At 39.3% G+C, this 17,235-nt stretch overlaps 1 protein-coding gene across 7 annotated transcripts in view; it reads left to right on the top strand.

Moving 5' to 3' along the window:
* ELMO1 (engulfment and cell motility 1) overlaps positions 1-17,235 on the top strand; it is a 553,802-nt gene that overhangs the window by 285,559 nt on the left and 251,008 nt on the right. The gene's annotated exons all lie outside the window — the stretch shown is intronic.

Below are 17,235 nucleotides of genomic sequence, written 5' to 3'. Positions count from 1 at the left end.
GCAGTGCTGAGTGTGTTGCATGTTTTGTTTTTGTTTGCCTTTTTTGTTTTGCTTCCCCCCGCCCCGCCCCGGAGTGGCAATCCTCAGTACCTTGGAAGAAAGAAGTTTAGGGACTCCACTGGAAATAAAACCTTTGGACTAATAACATGTATTCTTGTTGTATTTAATTATTCATTGGGAGCTGCTGAAAAACCCAAAATGACTTGGTTTTACATTTGGTTCAAGACTCACTCTGGCTATTGTGGGAGTCAAGATTGAGCCATGCAGCAGGAAGTAATGACGAGGAAATCTGTGGGCTCCAAAACACGCAGTGGCCAGATCTGAGGAAGAAGTAGGATCATAAAAAATACGTAAGACGTACAACAACTAAAAGAAAGAATGGTTTCAGGATGCAGTTCAGTCTTGACGGTCCCGTTTGTCATCCCCCGTTTGATCCGAGAAGATGTGTACCTAGAGGGGGTTGGGTAGCATATGAGACATGTTGCATAGATTAGCTCAGTCTTGAAAAAAATCCTCGGGAGCAGCATTGTCATCACCGTTTTGTAGACTCCAGAACTGGGATCTAGAGAGGTGCAGAGAGTTCCACTAGGTCAAATAGCTGGTAGACAAGCAGAACTTGAACTTAGGTCTTTGGCCTTCAAATCTCAGGCTCTTTCCAGCCTGTAGCTTCCTGTCTCTGGGCTTGAGGTGTGCTGGTCACAACAGTGCTGTTCCTGAAATGGAGGAAAAGAGGACAGAGTCACAGGAGTAGAAGACACGGGGCATTGATGATGCCATCCAGGAAGTGTTTGTATGTACTTGCGGTCTTCCTGAATCTAGCATAATCAGGAAGTCATTCCTAAAAGTAAGAGAGGTGGTCCCTTCTCTTTCCATTTAACTACAGACTTTGTATACAACATCACGTTGTCTTTATTAAATCGTAAATCCTTTGAAAACCCAGGCTGTCTTTTTCCTATATGTTACCATTACCAAAGATGTGACTGAGACTCGAATGATGTTATTTAAAGGAATAAATGAGCCTGGCAAAGGTATCACTGCAGAGCTTTCCAGATTTCCGATGTGGTTGTGAGTTTCAGAGTAGTCACACGAGAAGTGACATTTAGAAGATCAGGGGAGCTTCAGAACCTATTGTCAGTCATCTGTCTCCCTCTTGGCATTACAGACAGACAGAAGCGTGCTGTGCATTAATCCCAGACCCTAAAGACGTCAGATAAGCTATTTAAATGTGCAACAATAAAAGCCAAATGCATGCAAATGAGATATTCCTGTTATTGCTTACATCTTTTTCAGAGGAAAAAAATTCACACAGAAAAGGAAAACAGCCCATCTTCTTAGATGCTAAAAAGCATCTAACTGAAGGAAGAGAAATTCCTTTTAACAGTCACATTTATTCATTCACTGACTCATTCAGGAAATATTATCAAACACCTACCATCTGCCAGGCTGGTGCCATGCACAGTGGATGTGGTGGTCAACAAGAAAGGCAGGGTCTAGATCTTAAATAGCAGAAATTAGAACAGCAGACAAAAGAAGAGAGTAGAGCTTGTTTGTTTTATTGTGTTTTCTTTTCTTTTTTCCCCCTCTGCCTTGGGGTTTTTCTTGTTTCCTTCTGAATTTTTCGATGTGACCTATCCTGGGCACATCTACCAAGTCACAGAACCTTTACTTGATAGTTCTTTGCTGTTTCCCACAATATTTTGAGCAGGTAAACATTTCACCATTTTATAAATTATCATACTGTTTAACACTAAACGAATCACTTAGGACTTGCTTTCTTAAGCAGTGACCTAATTTTAAGCAATGGCACTACTTCTTAAGAAATATTCTGGTGTTGGGTCAGTGGGGACTAGAACAAACCTGACGCCTCTTGTATGTTTTCTTTGGTGTGGTATTTGTCATAAATAAAATGTTTTCTTAATAAGGTTGTTAGGCAACTAACACAGAATTTATAAAATCTTGAGGCTTCTAGTAACAAAATTAAGAGTAAACACTGGAAACTACTTGTTTTGCATGCACCCTGCAATTCTTGCCTCCTAGCTTATGATGAACATTTCATCTAATTGGAATATCTTTGCACCCTGGGTCACTATGCTAGACGATAATGGATTTCCCGAGTGGGGAAAAATAGAAATCCCTTTAAAAGTAAGATTAATTATAATGGTTTCATGCAGTTGTGAGCCAGGGCACATGTATGTTTCTAATGTTAATACCCAATCAGAACAGAAATATTTATAATATGTCAAGTAAATTCAATTATGGGAAAAGATGGATATTTGTACCTAAGAATTGTTTTCTCAAGCTTTTTTCACTATAGTCATTTTTTTTTAACAGATGAAAAATTTAAAGCGTGTTTACACTATTTCAGAACCTTTAAATGGATTCTTCCTCTTCATGATGCATACACAGTAAACAATACTTCTAAAAACGAGTTGGGAGAAATATTGGCTTAGGCCCTAACTCACCACTGAAATGTGGAGGCCCAGGTCTGGAGGCAGAACTGAAAAGGAAATGCTCTGAGATGACCTAGGATAAGAAAGGCTACCATCTTTTAAGCCTTTGCCTATTTTGAGTACTTAACATACATTATTTATAATCTTCCGTGCAGTGCTCCCAGAGATGCGAAGATAAGGTGACCTTTGTACCCTCTTCTTCCAGTACACAGATCTCTCTGTTTGCTGAGGCCCACCTCAGGTTCAAAGCCATTTTGGGGATACTCCTTTTGACTTCTCTCTCCTGTGTCAGAGCACATAAACATACTTGTAATAGCAAACACAGAGCTTGCCATGAGATAACAACTACGCTAAGCACATTTATTAATCTTTCACAACACCCCTATGAGGTCAGCACTGTTGTTATTTTTTTTTTTAAGATTTTATTTATTTATTTGACAGAGACACAACGAGAGGGGGAACACAAGCAGGGGGAGTGGGAGAGGGAGAAGCAGGCTGCCTGCCGAGCAGGGAGCCCGATGTGGGGCTCAATCCCAGGACCCTGGGATCATGACCTGAGCCGAAGGCAGACCCTTAATGACTGAGCCACCCCAGGCACCCAGCACTGTTGTTATTTCTGTTTTACAGATGAGGAAACTGTCACACAGAGAAGTTAGGTGGCTTCCCCAAGGTCACACAGCTGAGGAAGTGCCAGACCTGAATTTAAAGCCAAGCAGTCTGCTTCCAATGGCTTTTAGGGTTTTGTAGATTCATAAGAAGGGGGGTTTGCAGCTGCAGTTGAAATGAGTCTGTGGTTGTGTTTGCTCAAGTGGCACAGTATTTTTAAAGGGAAGAGAATTTGAATTGCCTGTAGGCAGAGCATGCATTCCCTCTTCAAAAAACCATGAGCCCCAGAACTCTATTATATTCTGTCTGGCTGCTTCGTGCATTCTTGTTATCTGCCTTGTACCTGAGGTACTCAAGTTAGCGATCACTGATACCGGTGGTCTGCAGTGACCTCTGTGAAGTTCTGAATACAGTATCAACACACAGTAGGTGCGCAAACCATTGTATTTGCTGTTTCCCTTTTCTAGTCCATAAAGTTGTGCTTGATTATGTCTCATCTCTCTCTTGCTAAGAATAAAGGACTTCAATTTCAATCTCCCAAGGGCAGGCAAAAGGAATAGGCATGCTTCTCAAATTCTCCAGCTGTAAATTTTAAGGAAGAAAAGTCATCAGATCTTTTTATAAATACACTGGACCAGTGTTCTTGGGGCTCCAGGCATGGTCAGCCTCCACACTCTATGTCAGACCATGCAACAGGTCCCTTGTTGCCCACTAGTTGGCATTTAAAGGGAACAGGAACCAAGGATCCCACATGCATGAAGGCAGGGTGCTGATGGAGGCAATGCTGAGTCTTTAAAATAAATTAAGGAACTTTTAACACTTCAAGGGGGAAATTGGCAGTTTCCCAAGCGGCATAATTACAGGACAGTGTGTAATGTGTAATTAAACTTAACTATGAAGCAAATGATTGGAATAAAGCTTGGTGGCACATCATTTTTTGTTCCCACAGTGCTGACAGATCCTCCCCTCCCCTTGTCCCTGAAATGGCTTTAGCAGCAATTGCTCCTAATTTTTTTTAAATGAAATTATATATTGCTAGTTAAACACACAGTTTCATGTAAAGGAACCTTTTTTATTTGAATGACGTTTTCCTTCTAGGTGATCTGGAGCACAGAATCAGTTTGGAATAACAAGGACCCCAAAGCATAGCCTTTCTGGGACTTTAAAATGACTCTTTGTCTAATAATTCGTTTACATACTTTATTCTTTGCTTTTATGTTTAGTCCTTCTTTGACCAAGGTCCACAGCCTGGAGGCTTATTTTCATGTAGCTTTTTCGTGTTGTAAAAATAGCGGCATTAATTTCATCGATTGTGAATAACCAAGCTTTTACTGCCAGTCAGGACCCCTTGAGTGTGTGAATATATGTGATAGATTTATTAATTGCACTGGAAGGCAGAATTTCTGACTTCCAAAGTCAATGATTTGAATGGGATGCTTCAGGCCTTGGGATGAGATCATTGTTCAATATGGGCTTGGTTTTGTCTCAGAAGACCATCGTCTGAGCAAAGGCAGGTTCCACATACCTTACCTGCTAGATGTAACAGTGTACACATTCTGTGCTCACACTACCTGAGTTCTTGCGGTACTGGATTCAGTTTCTGAAATCTGAAGCAGGACTAAAACATGATAATTATCTGTTTCATTCTCCTTTGCTACCAGCTCAAGCTGGGTATTAGGTTCAGATTTTTTTATTTAGCTATATTTATTAGTTTTTCTGTTTTGTTGTTGTTGTTTTTAATGCAGTAGGGCTTTAAAACACAGTGATGAATTGCTTGAGAAAAAAAATGAAACCAAGCTACATAATGAACTCTATGTAGTTGACACACTGTAAACCTGAGCCCAGTGTGAATTATTACAAGGGCAGAAACTACAGATACCTTCGCTAGAGGACCAGTGAAGCCCTGAGCCGACAGTCACTGTCCTGAGTTCTCTTAGACTCGATGATATCTTCCCATTCATTCTCCAAACTGGGTTCTCTCAGTCCACATTGTCCATTTTTATGTCTCACTATGTTGAACAAATAAATATTTATTGAGTACCTGCTCTGTGACCAGCTGCCTCCTTTCTGCTGTTATTGATCGAGCTTCCATCTTTGATTATACGTTTTCTACCTTCACGGTACAGAGCTCAGTAACTGCTGTGCTGGGAATTTGCTGCTATTTCTCCCCTTTTTGCTCTCCTGGCTGCACCATATTGTAGTGCAGAAATTCCAGAAGCTGCAGATCACTTCTGCCTGTTTTTTAAGAGGGAAAGTTTTCTGGGAATCCTTTCTCTTGTGTGGGCCTAGAGTTGGAAGGTTTATAGGCCTCATTGGCTTTTTAGTTATTTTTAAATAATAGACTTTATTTTTTAGAGCAGTTTTAAGTATACAGAAAGATTGAGCAGAAGGTACGGAGGTTTCCCATACATCCCCCTGCCCCTCTCTGCCACACACAGTTTCCCCTATTCTTAACATCTAGCATTAGTGGGGTACATTTAGTCATGTTTGATAAGCTAATATCTTGCAACCTCGTTAGAATTTCTTATTGGTTCCAGGAGTTGTTTGTTGAGTCTTTGGAATTTTCTAGAGAGATAATCATATCATCTGTGTACAGTTTTATTTCTTCCTTCCCAGTCTGTACACTTTGTATGCCTTTATCTTATTGCATTACCTAGGACTTTCAGTAAGATATTGAGGAGGAGTGATAAGGGCGAACACCTTGTCTTGATCCTGATCTTAGGGGGAAAGACTCAAGTTTCCCAGCAATAGGTATGATGTTAGTTAGCTGTAAATTTTTTTATAGATATTCTTTATTAAGTTGATGAAGTTCCCTATCAGTATTAGTTTTCTAGGACTGCCATTACAAAGGACCATGGACTGGGTGGCTCAAACAATGGAAATATTTCCCTTCACATTTCTGGAGGCCAGGAGTCTGAGATCAAGGTGTCTGTCTTGTAAATGTTTCTTCTAGGATCTCTCTCCTTGGTTTGTAGATGTTTGTCTTCTCCCTGTGTCTTCACATGGTCTTCTTTCTTTCTGTGTCTGTGCCCTATGTAAGGACACCAATCATATTGGATTAAGACCCAATGTAATGACCTCATTTGACTTAATTACCTCTTTAAATAACATGTCTCCAAATATAGTCACATTCTGAGGCACTAAGAGTTAAGGCTTCAGTAAATGAATTTAGCCCAATTCATTAGCACAATTCGGCCAATAACACCCTCTATTCCTAGTTTGCTGAGAGTTTTTATCATTAATGGATGTTGGGTTTTGTTAAATGCTTTTTCTATGTGCATTAACATTATTGTATGATTTTTCTCCCTTTGCTGTGATGAATTACATTAATTGATTTTTGAATGTTGAACCAACCCTGCATATCTGGAATAAATCCCATTTGATTATAGCATATAATTCTTGGGTTTTATTTGATAATATTTTGTTGAGCATTTTACATCTCTCATGAGAGCTGTTTGTGTGTAGTTTTCCTTTCTTGTGATGTCTTTGATTTTGGTTTAGAGTAATGCTGCCCTCATAGAACAGATTAGGAAGTGTTCCTCTGCCTCTATTTTCTGGAACAGATCATAGAGAATTGATGTCATTTCTTCCTTAAGTGTTTGGTAGAATTCACCAATAAAACCATCTGGGCGTGGTGCTTTCTGTTTTAAAATGGTTACTAATTATTGAGTCAATTCCTTTAATGATATAAGCCTATTCAGATTATCTGTGTCACCTGTCTTTTGAGGAATTGGGCTCTTTCATCTAAGTTATCAGATTTGTGGGCATAAAGTTGTTGTGATTTTACTTTATTACTTTTTACTATCATTGGCTCTGTAGTGATGGTTCCTCTTTCATTTTCAATGTTGGTAATTGATCTTTTTGCATTTTTTCTTGGTTAGCCTGGCTAGAGTTTTATCATTTTAATTGATCTTTTCAAAGAACCACCTTTTGGCTTCATTGGTTTTTCTTTGTTGATTTACAGTTTTCAGTTTCATTGATTTCTGCTCTAATTCTTAATTACTACTTTTCTTCTACTTACTTTAATTTGTTCTTTTCAAGTTTCCTAAAGTGGAAGCTTAGATTACTGATTTTACATCTTTCTTCAAAAATATATGAATCAAATGCTATAATTTTCCTGTAAGCTTTGCTTTTGCTGCACCCCACAAATTTCTAAAAGCTGTATTTTCATTTTCATTTATTTAAAAATATTTCCAAAATTCTTTTAGGCTTTTTCTTTAAGCCTTGTGTTATTTAGATATGTACTGTTTAATCTCCAAATATTTTGGGATTTCCCAGATACTTTTTGGTTATTGATTTCTAGTTTAATTCCATTGTTGTCTGAGAGCATACTTTGTATGATTTCTATTCTTTTTTCTGTTAAGATGTGTGTTATGGCCTGGAGTATTGTCTATCTTGTAAATGTTCCATGTGAGTCTGAGAAGAATATGTATTTGACTCTTGTTGTATGATATATCCTATGCATATCAATTAGATCCGTTTGATTAATGGTACTATTCGTTTCAACTATATACTTAATGATTATCTTCCTGCTGGATCTATCAATTACCAAAATACAGATATTCAAATCTCTAAGCATAATAGCACATTTGTCTATATTTCCTCACAGTTTCATCAGTTTTTGCCTAGCATAATTCAGTTTTCCATGATTAGGTGCACGTATTTAAGGATTATTATGTCTTTCTAGACAACTGACCTCTTTGTCATTATCTAATTCTTTTAGAATTAGTATCTCTTTTCTCCCTGACAGTCTCCTTGCTCTGAAGTTTGCTCAGAAAGTCTGAAATTAATATAGTTAGTTGTTTTCTTTTGATTCATGTTACCAAGTGTGGGGGGCCACCACATGTGGGCTGTCCCAATTGGCTGGGGCCAGCAGCGCAATTGGTGAAAAAATTCACCCAAGGCAGAACAAAAGAGAAGTTTATTGAACACACTGCAAAGGAGCGGCAGACAGGACAGCAAAGGAAAGACTGTCTGCAATAAGGTGGTGGGGAGGGGCCACAGTTATAGGGCAGAGTGAGGAGGTATGGGGAAGTATGAAATTTTCCCTTTTTTGGTAATCTTAGGAACTGTGCCTGGTTGTAATTGGCATTTAGGGACTGTGACTGTTTCGAGGTGGGTCACTTAATAAGCCTCTTTGCATTCAGCTCAGTGGTCACTGTGGGCCCTTTACCTTACTCAGCTTTCCATTGCTCAAGCTTGTTGCCTAAAAGTGGCCTCTACACCAAGATGTATCTTTCTCCATCTCTCTGCTTTTATAGTCTACATATCTTTATATTTAGAATGGAGTTTTTGTGGACAACATGTAGTTGGGTCTTGATTTTTATCTACCCTGACAGTCTCTGTTTTTTAATTGGTATATTTAGACCATTCACATTTAAAGCAATTGTTGACGTAATTGGATTAATATCTACTATATTTGTTTTCGTTTTCTATTTGTTGTCCTTTTTCTTTGTGTGTGTGTGTGTGTGTGTGTGTGTGTATTTCTTTTGTTTTTCACTCATATTTCTACCCTCTGATTTTAATTGAGCATTTTCTGATTCCATTTCTCTCTTTCCTTGGTATATCAATCGTACTTCTATTAACAATTTTTAGTTGCTGCCCTAGAATTTGCAGTATACATTTACAACTAATCTAAGTTCACCTGGAAATAATATTCTTCACAGGTAGTGCAAGTGCTTTATATGAGAGTATGCCCAATTCCTCCCTCCCTGCCTCTTATTCAACTTACTTATCTTAGAAGCTATAATCACTTAATATATCATTGGTATTATTATTTTGAACAAACTGTTACCTGTTAGATCAATTAAAAATTTAAGAAATTTTATTTTGCCTTCATTTATTTTTTTCTCTATGCCCTTTCTTTCATTATGAAGATCCAAGTTTCTGACCTATATCATTTTCCTTCTCTCTGAAAAATTTCTTTTTAATGTTTCTTGTAAGACAAGTCTACTGGTGACAAATTGTCTATGTTTTTGTTTGTCTGACAAAGTATTTCTTCTTTATCTTTCAAGGATAACTTTTTTTGTACATAGAATTCTATGCTTTTTTTTTTATTCAACACTTTAAATATTTCACTCACTCTCTTCTGATTGTATGATTTCTGAAGAAAAGTCTGATGTAATTCTTATCCTTGTTCCTCTTTTGGTAAGGTGTTTTCTCTCTACCTCTCACTTGTTTCAAGGTTTTTTGTTTTTGTTCTTGTTTTTTTGTTTTTGATTTCCTGCAGTTTGAATATAATATACCTAAGTGTAGATTTTTTTGGTATCTATACTGCTTGTTGTTCTCTGAGTTTCCTGGATCTGCGCTTTGATGTCTTTCATTAATTTTGGAAAATGCTTAACCATGTTTACATCAAATATTCTTCTGTTACTTTCTCCTTCTCCTTCTGGTATTCTCATCACATTTGTGGTACAACTTTTGTAATTGTCTACAATTCTTAGATATTCTGTTCTAGTTTTTTCAGTTTTTTTTTTTTTTTTTTTAAGCTGCCAAACCATGCCAATTCTGTAGAGTTAGGAGGTGTTGCTAGAGAGGTAGGCAGGGGACCGATCATGAAAGACATTTCATGCTTTGCTAAGTAGTTTATGTAATTCAACAGAGCATTTCTGCATTTATCTGCTTTACATGTGGCCCTTCTATGTGGATATTTCCTTTAGATACAGGGTCTACTTCTAAAACAGCTATAGATAATGGCAACGACAGGAATTTTGAGCTGGAGAGTGATGTGGTCTGATTTGCCTTTAAGAAAGATCGGGCTGATAGTGTCGAGAATGAACATTGTAGAACATTGGAGCAGGAATGGGTTTGAGATACAAAATTCATTTTTCTTTTCAGCTTAGGAAGTTTGTATTGCCTTATGTTTAACTCACTGATTCTTTCCTCATCCCTGACCAGTATACTAATGAGCCCATCAAAGACATTCTTTATTTCTGTTACAGTGTTTTTCATTTCTAGCATTTTCTTTTGATTATTTCTTAGTGTTTCCATGTCTCTGCTTACCTTGCCCATCTGTTCTTGCCTGTTGTCCACTTTTTCTGTTAGAGCCATTAGCATATTAATCATAGTTATTTTTAATTCCTGATATGAGAAGCCCCAAATCTCTGCCATATCTGAGTCTGACTCAATATTTTCTTTGTCTCTTCAGGTTGTGTTTTTTACCTTTTAGAATTTCTTGTAATTTTTTGTTGAAAGCTGCACATAATGTATTGGGTAACATGAACTGATGTAAATAAGCCTTTAGTGTGAGATGTTATGTTTATCTAGTTAGGAATTTTCCTGTGCTCAAGGTTTGCTGTAGCTGTGGTGTCAGAGGCTGAAATTTCCTCTGGTATCCTTGTTTCTGTCTCTCCTGTTGTCTTTGTGTTTCCCTAAAGACTCCTTCAAAAATAGGGTCCAAGGTTTGTCATTTTTTACCTGTGATCGCCTGTTATTATACAGGAGCCCTGTTGATGTGATGATAAAGTGTAGGGAGAAGGGAAGTGTCCTATAGTCCTGTGATTAGGTCTCTTTTTCTTTCTTTAATGAGCCTGTAACCTTGTGCTGTGACCTGCACATGTCCTTCTCAGTCCCCTTCTCCTCTTTCGGAGGAAATAAGAGAGCTACACATGGCTATAATCTGGCATTTCCCTTCCCCCAGACTGGTTAGGTTCTGGTGAAATCTAGGTAGTTTAGGTTCTGGTAAAATAGTTTCCCTTGAGGGTAGGCCACTGTTAGAGAGAATGGAATGCTCTGGGCTTAGTCCAAAATGCTTACTTTTTCCCTCCCCCTGATTGAAGCGAGAGAGGATTTTTCTCTGCTCTTCACCTTGAGAACATGGCAGAGCTCCTGGAGGTATAACTCATGAAAATGTGGGGACCCACATAAGGCTGGGCCCCCAATTTTTCACTCTTAAGGCACCTCCTGTCTCTAGCAATGTCAGTTACCCTTTGAGTGTTCCCAACAGGCTCCAGCACTGGCTTCTGCTCCCAGTAGCTGCGATCCAACATATTTGCCTGTTTCTCCAGTTTTGAGGGTGACAGTTTGCCCTGTGGCCTCAATTCTCTAATGGGACTAAGAAGAGGTATTGATTTTCAGTTTGTTCGGGCTTTTTCTTGTTGTGAATGTGGGCGTGATAACTTCCAAGCTTTTTACATGTCAGACGGGGAAACAGAAGTCCCCTCCTTGTTTCTCTGAGTAGGAAAAAACAAAATAAAACATTTGAATTAAAAAATAGCTGGCAATTTTGTTCCATTGCTGGAAATTCCTGTACTCAGTTGTTTTTTGCTACAAGTGTCCTTCTAGGATCTACTTTCTTCAGGGGTTAAGCTTGGCTAAATCTACTTAGAACATTAATGTTTAAATGTTTCATGGCATTGAGTACAGGTTGCCACCATAGACCCTTCCAGGGACTTTAAAATCCCCGGCTCAGAGGACTACTCTTCATTTCATTAACACTCAGTTGCCATTAACCTCCATCAACAAATTCTGTTGACTCTACCTACAAATTACACTCACAATCCCACCTCTTTTCCCACCTCTGCTGCCTTTATAATAATCTAATCCATTGGGGCACCTGGGTTGTGCAGTTAGTTAAGCATCTGATTCTTGGTTTCAGCTTAGGCTATGATCTCAGGGTGGTGAGGTTGAGCCCTATGTTGGGCTTCGTGCTCAGCGGGGAGTCTGCTTCTCTTTTTCTCTCTTTCTCTCTCCCTCTTCTCCCCACTCCATGTGCATGCTCTCTCTTTCTATCTCTCTCTCTCTCAAATAAATAAATCTTTTAAAAAATAATGTAATCCATTAAATAGCTCTCTTATAATATTGTAGTAGTCTCTTATTGGTTCTTCCTGCTTCTACCCTTCTTCCTCTTGTCTGTTCTCAACACAGTAGTCTGAATATTAGGAAACCAGAGTGATCTTTCTAAACTTTTTTCTCATCTTGTCACTTCTCCGCTCAAAATCCTCCAATGGCTCCTGTCTCACTCCGTGTAAAATCCAGAGTCATTGCCATGGCTCCTAAGGCTCCATGATAGTCTCCCTCTCTGTCTTTATGTCCATCTGTTCCTTGCTCACTCCATCCGCAGGGACCTCCTTTGTATTAGTCTCCTAGAGCTGCCATAACAAAATACCACAGACTGACCAGCTTAAACAATAGAAATTTATTTTCTCAGAGTTCTGGAGGCTGGAAGTGTAAGATCAAGATGCCACCAGGGTTGGTTTCTTCTTTGGCCTCTCTCAGCTTACAGACAGCTGCCTTCTTGCTGTGTCTTCACATGGCCATCCTGCTATGCACTTACATCCCTGGTGTCTCTTCTTCTTACAAGGGAACTGGGGGTATTGAATTAGAGCCCCTCCCTAATGGCCTCATTTTAACTTAGTTGCCTTTTTAAAGGCTTTTATCTCCCAATATGGTCATGCTCTAAGATGATTAGACCCTCAACAAATGAATTTTGAGGGGACAGAGTTCAGTCCATAGCATCCTGCTGACCTTGAACATACCAGGTGTACTCCAGCCTCTGGGGATTGTACTTTACCCTTCCTCCCAGGGAGCCTGCTCCCCAGTGAGTCCTGTCGCTTCTTCCCTCATTTCCTTTAGGCTCAGAGGTCCCTTTCAGCACCACCAGATATTAAGTAGTGATTTCCTCCTTCTGCTCCCTATCTCCCCCTACCTTTGTTTTCTCCAAATGTAATCCTTGCTTATTATACTCCAAATTTATTTTTGTACTTATTTCCTATTTACCTGTGCTGGTATATAAGCTGGTATATAAGGGCAGACACTGTGTGTTGTGTCTCTGTATGCCCCAGTGTCTAGAGCAGTGGTAGGCGCACAGAAGGCACTTGGCACATATCTGTTAAATGAGTGCCTAACTCAGTTGTGTTCCGCCTTCTGGCTGGGATTGCCAGGCACTCCAATGTAGGAAGCTGTGGAAATAGGTTTCCATCTGGAACATGCTATAGCCTTCCTGGCTGTAGACTTTGTCCTTTGTCCATTTTGGAATGGAAGCCAAATTAGCAGCTATACTGTGTGTCCCAAAATGGCCTTGCCCCAGATATGCTGATGCTTATACTTGGGTGAATCCCTGCTGACTTTCATTTTTAAGTTGTATTCATGTGACCAGAGTCCAGCTAGTATTAGCAACCTGCCTACCAAATCAGGAGGCATTTTGTGTTAGTATAATACAGTTTAGGTGGTAATGTTCCCAAATGTCCCATTGTATATGATAAAAATAACTTTTTTCCTTAGGACCTGTGCAACACACCTGGTACACCCAGGAGTGTTTGACATGTCAGGTTATTTTATTTTTACATTGACCTTAATTTTATCAACTTTTTCCCTGCATCGGTAAAACCCAAGATTCCAAGATTTAGTATAAAATTATAAATAATAGACAATATTTTTTTTGCATTTTATAAAGCAATTAAAACACTATTATAACAGACATAACAGCCCTGACAACTAACTTCTCACTGGCTGGTTTATTAAATTTTATTCTGTATAAAGGTCCTTATACCTTATACTTGGAGGCTTTTAGAATCTGAGACCCCAATATATGTCATTCATACCTACCTACAAAGTTGCAATTACCAAGATCAGGGAGGCTAGCTTGGCTGACTTTTCAGTTCTTGAATGGTGATGCTCCTGTACCACAGGACCTTTGCACTTGCTGTTCCTGCTGACTCAGGCCCTCTCTTTTCTACTCCTACCCATTAACTGAGCTTTCATTCTTTAAGACTTCATCCTTAAGGCTCCTCTTTTATTGATTTATGTTTCCTTGTTATTTCCTTTATAGCACTTAATTTGGAATTATATAATCATATATTTTATTATTTGATCATTATCATTTTTGTCCTTTGTCCTCATTCCCTAGCACTGGACCATTTAAATTATTTGTTAAATGAATAATTAAAGACTTGATATGTTGAATCCCTGACCAGCGTTATTTCCCTCTTTTCCCCCTCTGAAGTCCTTCATGGCCATAGTGATATGTGTCAGAGGATCAAAACTGAAAACAGACTTGGAAGAAATCTGCCTTTCAGTGAGCTGGTGAGATCATCTGAATGGCCATAGTTTCTTAAGACTGATGAGCTACTTGGTATTAAGCCTCACATAAAGTGTTGGTTATAAAAGCCATGAGAATATATGTATGCTGCGTAAGTAGACATGAGTTCTGTATGAGAACATGACTGAGAAGACCAAAGTTTAGTTAATTATTTTGGCAGAGGGGTCAGTTCTGCTGAGAGCCTGGTGCTTGGGGCCCCACTCTGTATATGGTAGGAACAAATAAAAGGTAAAATGTATGAGTAATGAATAGAAACTAGGGGCTGCTACAAGTATTTTACGTATATTACCTCATTAAGTTCTTAGGACTCTATAGGTTAGACTCTATTGTTGTCCCCTTTTGCAGATGAAGACACTGAGGCTCAGAGCTGTTAAGTAACTTGTTTATTGTTATGAGTAGCAAAACGCAGACTTGGAATTTGGACCAGACAGTTCTGGGGGTAACTTTTTAGTACTTTACATTTTGTTCAGTGATGTGCTAGTAAATAAGCTTTTCAAACAAAACAAAACTAAACTGATTTATTAATTCCTGTGTTATATATATTCCCACTATGGCTGATTTCAACATACCAATGGTTTATGGCTTACAATTTTTTTAAGTTGAACAATTGCTGGTTAGCTTGTTTTAGCACACCATGCATTCATTCCTTCTGGAGTTTCCCCTTCATATCAATTATCCCATTTGCTTTTCTCACAATATGATGGACTATATGGAACCAGTGGGATTCCTCATCTTTTCAGTGGGTGGATGGCATTTCCAGTTCCCATTGCCAGTAAGTGATGGAGTTGAATGAGGGGCACTCTCCCTCTCTCACTGACACTCCTGCCTCTCCACATGCATGGCCTCTTCCACCATTAGCATCACCCATCAGAGTGGGACATTTGTTACAAATCAGCGAACCTGCATTGACACATCATAATCGCTCAAAGTCCATAGGTTACATTACAGTTCCCTTTTGGTGTGGTACATTCTGTGGGTTTGGGCAAATGTATGGTGACCTGTATCTATCTTTATGGTATTCTGTAGAGTATTTCCACTGCCCTGAAAACTCCCTGTGCTCTGCCTATTCATCCCTCCTCACCATGCCTAACCCATGGCAGCCACAGGTCTTTTTCACTGTCTCCAAAGTTTTCCTTTTCTAGAAGATCATATGATCAGAATCATATAGAATGTAGCCTTTTCAGATTGGCTTCTTTCACTTAGTGATATGCATTTAAGTTTCTTCCATGTCTTTTCATAGCTTGACAGCTCATTTCTTTTTACTGCTGAATAATATTCCATCATCTGGATTGTACCAGTTTATTTATCCATTCACCTACTGAAGGACATCTCAGTTGCTTCCAAGTTTTGGCAATTACGAATAAACTGCAATAAACATCTTACGTGCAGGTTGATGTGTGCACATAAGTTCTCCACTCCTTTAGGTAAATACTAAGAAGTGCTATTATGGGATTAGTATGGTAAGAGTATGTTAGTTTTGTAAGAAACCACCACCTAACTGTCTTCCAAAGTGACCATACCATTTTGCATTCCCATCAGCAAAGAATGAGAGTTCCTGTTTCTCCACATCCTCACAAGCATTTGGTGTTGTCAGTTGCAGATTTGGGTGGTGAAATGATTTTAAGGGAACTCTGTCCCATTTAAATGGATTGTGAGATGACCCAAGCTTCTTGGATGATGATTTGTCAATATATTTTAAGGGGCAAAAATATTGAGATCTCTTGATGGAACACTTCCATTTCTAGAAATGTACTTAAGGAAATAATTTTGTAAATAACATTAAAAACTGCTCCACAAGGACATTGAACACTAGGCTTGGGTAATGAGAGAGAAGAGCACTTTGGGGTAAAGGGAGGGGTCTGGACAGAGCCTGGCACCGGTGCAAATGCAAAGCTGCCGTGCCTCTTTGCCTTACATACGTTAAGATTTGCGTCTTTTTTTTTTTTAAGAAAATACTCTGAAATGAAGGAAAAAGTAAAGTCTTTTTTGGATATAACAACTGTGAGATAATTGATCTCTCGGATATTTAAACACTCATTCTCCTTATTACATTGGCTAATTGGGGACAAGAATAACCAGCCTCTCTGTGGTGCCCAGGGTGTGCCTCATGTAGCATAAGAGGAGCTCGGTTCATTCCAGAGGGCAGTTTGGGGCTGGTCACTGTTGCTTCCTGGGAAAACCTCAAGCATTGCTTTGGCTTGCATTACTCTTTTTGCCTCTCCATCCATATCTTCTGAGATCTATGTCAATTATAAAGTAATTAAGAGAAATCTCATTAATCTTGCTATAAAAGAATACTTTTGAATGTCTTGTTTTCCATTTCTCATGTTCTACCTGAAAACATAGAATTAACGGAGAGGCCAGTCATCAAGCAAGGAAAATGGGGCTCACATTGAGGGCCTGTTTCCAGCTGGAACAGAGGACTTGGAATCAGAACTGGTCCCAAAAATGTGCAAAGGAGAAGGAAGGCCTACCAGGGGCATTATCACCTAGGAAACATGAGTAGGTTTCTCTTTCAGTACTTCAACATGGGATGCCAGCCCCGAAGCTCCCCTTGCAGGTTGTCCCTCCTCTGCCCCTGACCACCCATGCAGGATTCCCTTGTACCAGGAGGGTAAGGAGTGGAACCAGCACACCCATGCAGGGTTTGTGCAAAGAGACACCTTTCGCGATGGAAGCTGGCTCCCTGTCATCTCATAATACATTTTTTCCTGCTGGTTCTCACTCACAGTATTTACGGGAAGCATGTATCGCAAATACTTGCCAAGTGTTTTCCATAAACACAACTAAGGACATTTTTCACACACTCCAACAGCTCTGTAAATTTGTGTTTTCACAATGCACAGAGAAGGTGAGTGTAGTTTCCCTAAACAGACCTTTGAAGTGTGGGCTTTGGCCCAGTGAGAATTTGCATCTGAGTTGGCTCTTCATGGTGGACAGATCTCCCTGGGGACACATCAAGTACTTGCAGAAGACTCGGTTGCGAGAGGAGTTTTCCTCCATAGTTTGGATTCCTTGTGTGGCTAAGTGCTCCAGCTGTGGAGAAGCTTCTGGGTTCTGAGCACCCCCATGAGGAAGGGAAGGATGAGGTTGGAGGTTGCTGGGAGCATCATGGTAGTCATTATTGCTGCTGATAAAGTC

Source organism: Zalophus californianus, chromosome 12 (genome assembly GCF_009762305.2).
Source record: "Zalophus californianus isolate mZalCal1 chromosome 12, mZalCal1.pri.v2, whole genome shotgun sequence".
Taxonomy (NCBI): domain Eukaryota; kingdom Metazoa; phylum Chordata; class Mammalia; order Carnivora; family Otariidae; genus Zalophus; species Zalophus californianus.
The sequence above is the reverse complement of the archived record's forward strand: the minus strand, read 5'-3'. Positions and strand labels throughout refer to the sequence as shown.